The 4022-nt window shown below is 40.1% G+C and overlaps 1 non-coding gene across 1 annotated transcript; it reads right to left on the bottom strand.

Moving 5' to 3' along the window:
• Nucleotides 1-697: 697 nt before the first annotated feature.
• Nucleotides 698-801, bottom strand: LOC127741838 (small nucleolar RNA R71). The gene has a single exon (XR_008003043.1). It is a non-coding gene; the product is annotated as a small nucleolar RNA R71 (small nucleolar RNA).
• Nucleotides 802-4022: the final 3221 nt, after the last annotated feature.

Below are 4022 nucleotides of genomic sequence, written 5' to 3'. Positions count from 1 at the left end.
ACTTCTCTTCATCTCAAATCTCAGCTCCTATCCGCACCCTTATGTTTGGATTATTTATTCTTCTTCATTCTTATTCTCTTTCTTCTTCTACTAACATAAAGGAATCTCTATACTGTGACATAGAGGATTCCTCTTCTTTTTCTGTTCTCTTCTTTCTCATACGAGCAGGAACAAGGAAAAAGGCATTCTTGTTGAAGCTGATCCAGAACCTGAAAGGTCTCTGAAGAGGAAACTAAGAGAAGCTAAATTACTACAATCCAGAGATAACCTTGCTGAAATTTTCGAACAAGAAAAGGAGATGGCAGCCAAACCCAACAACAATAATGCAAGAAGGATGCTTGGTGATTATACTGCACCTACGTCCAAGTTTGATGGAAGAAGCATCTCAATTCCTGCCATTGGAGCAAACAATTTTGAGCTGAAACCTCAATTAGTTGCTCTAATACAACAGAACTGCAAGTTTTATGGTCTTCCATCAGAAGATCCCTACCAGTTCTTAACTGAATTCTTGCAGATCTGTGAGACTGTTAAGACTAATAGAGTAGATCCTGAAGTCTACAGGCTCATGCTTTTCCCTTTTGCTGTAAGAGACGGAGCTAGAACATGGTTGGACTCTCAACCTAAAGATAGCCTGGACTCCTGGGATAAGCTGGTCACGGCCTTCTTGGCTAAGTTCTTTCCTCCTCAAAATCTGAGCAAGCTTAGAGTGGATGTTCAAACCTTCAGACAAAAAGATGGTGAATCCCTCTGTGAAGCTTGGGAAAGATACAAGCAGATGATCAAAAGATATCCTTTTGACATGTTTTCAGAGTGGACCATGATAGATATACTCTATTATGGTCTATCTGAGTTCTCTATGATGTCACTGGACCATTCTGCAGGTGGATCCATTCACCTAAAGAAAACACCTGCAGAGGCTCAAGAACTTATTGACATTGTTGCAAATAACCAATTCATGTACACTTTTGAGAGGAATTCCGTGAATAATGGGACGCCTCAGAGGAAGGGAGTTCTTAAGATTGATGCTCTGAATGCCATATTGGCTCAGAACAAAGTGTTGACTCAGCAAGTCAACATGATCTCTCAAAGTCTGAATGGATGGCAAAATGCATCCAACAGTACTAAAGAAGCAGCTTCTGAAGAAGCTTATGATCCTGAGAACCCCGCAATGGCAGAGGTTAATTACATGGGTGCACCTTATGGAAACACCTATAATTCATCATGGAGAAATCATCCAAATTTCTCATGGAAGGATCAACAAAAGCCTCAACAAGGCTTTAATAATGGTGGAAGAAACAGGCTAAGCAATAACAAGCCTTTTCCATCATCTTCTCAGCAACAGATAGAGAATTCTGAACAGAGCCCCTCTAACTTATCAAACATAGTCTCTGATCTGTCTAAGGCCACTTCAAGTTTCATGAATGAAACAAGATCCTCCATTAGAAATTTGGAGGCCCAAGTGGGCCAGCTGAGTAAGAAAATCATTGAAACTCCTCCCAGTATTCTCCCAAGCAATACAGAAGAGAATCCAAAAGGAGAGTGCAAGGCCATTGATGTAATCAATATGGCCGAATGTACAAGGGAGGAGAAGGACGAAAATCCTAGTGAGGAAGACCTCTTGGGACGTCTCTCAAACAAGAAGGAGTTCCCTATTGAGGACCCAAAGGAATCTGAGGCTCATATAGAGATCATAGAGATTCCACTAAACCTCCTTCTGCCATTCATGAGCTCTGAAGACTATTCTTCCTCTGAAGAGGATGAAGATGTAACTGGAGAGCAAGTTGCTCAATATCTAGGAGCAATCATGAAGCTGAATGCCAAGTTATTTGGTAATGAGACTTGGGAAGGTGAACCTCCCTTGCTCATTAGTGAACTTGATACATGGGTTCATCAAACTCTACCTCAAAAGAAACAAGATCCTGGGAAATTCTTAATACCCTGTACCATAGGCACCATGACCTTTGAAAAAGCTCTGTGTGACCTAGGGTCAGGCATAAATCTTATGCCACTCTCTGTAATGGAGAAACTAGGAATCATTGAGGTACAGCCTGCCTTATTCTCATTACAATTGGCGGACAAGTCAATAAGACAAGCTTATGGATTAGTAGAGGACGTATTAGTAAAGGTTGAAGGCCTTTACTTCCCTGCTGATTTCATAATCTTAGACACTGGGAAGGAAGAGGATGAATGCATCATCCTTGGAAGACCTTTCCTAGCCACAGCAGGTGCTGTGATTAATGTTAACAAGGGAGAATTAGTCCTTCAATTGAATGGGGACTACCTTGTGTTTAAGGCACACGTCTATCCTTCTGTAACAAGGGAGAGTAAGCATGTAGAGCTTCTCTCAATACAGAGTCAAACAGAGCCCCCACAATCAAACTCTACGTTTAGTGTTGGGAGGCCACAACCAAACTCTAAGTTTGGTGTTGAACCCCCATATCTAAACTCTAAGTTTGGTGTTGGGAGTCCACAACATTGACCTGACCACCTTTGTGGCTCCATGAGAGCCCACTGTCAAGCTATTGACATTAAAGAAGCGATTCTTGGGAGGCAACCCAATTTTTATCTAATTTTATTTTTATTTTGTGTTTTAGTAGGTTAATGATCATGTGGAGTCACAAAAATATTATTAAAATTAAAAACAGAATCAAAAACAGCAGAAGAAAAATCACACCCGGGAGGAAGGACTTACTGGCGTTTAAACGCCAGTAAGGTGCATCTGGCTGGCGTTCAACGCCAGAACAGAGCATGGATCTGGCGCTGAACGCCAGTAACAAGCATGGAACTGGCATTCAACACCAGAAACATGCTGCACATGGGCGTTGAACGCCCACAATGAGCATCACTTCGGCGTTTAAACACCAGAATTATATGCAAAGGCATTCTACATGCCTCATTGGTGCAGGAATGTAAATCCTTGACACCTTAGGATCTGTGAACCCCACAGGATCACCTCCGGATCTGTGGACCCCACAGGATCCCCACCTACCTCAACTCACCTTCTCTCTTCTTCACCACTCACATCCATCCATCTCTTCCCCACCCAAACCCACCCTACATAGCCGAATACACACCTCTCTCCCTCTTCTCCATATCTTCTTCTTCTTTTGCTTGAGGGCGAGCAATATTCTATGTTTGGTGTGGTAAAAGCATAGCTTTTTTACTTTTTCATAACCATTGATGGCGCCTAAGGCCAGAGAAACCTTAAAAAAAAAAGAAGAAAAGAAAAGGGAAGACAAAAGCTTCCACCTCTGAGTCATGGGAGATGGAGAGATTCATCTCAAGGGTCCATAACTCAGTAGAAGAGCATTTGACTGCACATCAAGAGAGCATGAGAAATTTCCTCATCAAGAAATCCCTGAGATACCTCAAGGGATACATGTTCCTCCACATAATTATTGGAAGCAACTAAGGGTAGGAACACCAAAATCACTAGGGATCATGCAACAAAAGCAAGGAAGAGACATAAAGGAGCTCAAAAAGCACCATTGGACCTTTAAAAGGTGCCATCCTCACTAAGGTGGACTCATTCCTTAATTTCCTTGTTCTTATCTCTCTGTTTTTTGGTTTTTATGTTATATGTTTATCTATGTTTTGTGTCTCTACTTCGTGATCATTAGTATTTAGTAACTATGTCTTAAGGCTATAAATAATTCCATGAATCCTTCACCTCTCTTAAATAAAAAAAAATGTTTCTAATTCAAAAGAATAAGAAAGTACATGAATTTCGAAATTATCTTTGAAATTAGTTTAATTATATTAATGTGGTGACAATACTTTTTGTTTTCTGAATGAAAGATTGAACAGTGCAAATTTTTTATCTTGTTGTTTATGAATGTTAAAATTGTTGGCTCTTGAAAGAATGATGAACAAAGAGAAATGTTATTGATAATCTGAAAAATCATGAAATTGATTCTTGAAGCAAGAAAAAGCAGTGAAAAGCAAAAGCTTGCGAAAAAAAAAGAAAAAAAGGCGAAAAGTTATTTAGAAAGAAAAAGAAAAAGCAAACAGAAAAAGCCAAT

This window comes from Arachis duranensis, chromosome 9 (assembly GCF_000817695.3).
Source record: "Arachis duranensis cultivar V14167 chromosome 9, aradu.V14167.gnm2.J7QH, whole genome shotgun sequence".
Classification (NCBI taxonomy): Eukaryota; Viridiplantae; Streptophyta; class Magnoliopsida; order Fabales; family Fabaceae; genus Arachis; species Arachis duranensis.
This window is presented reverse-complemented; position numbering and strand designations above follow the sequence as displayed.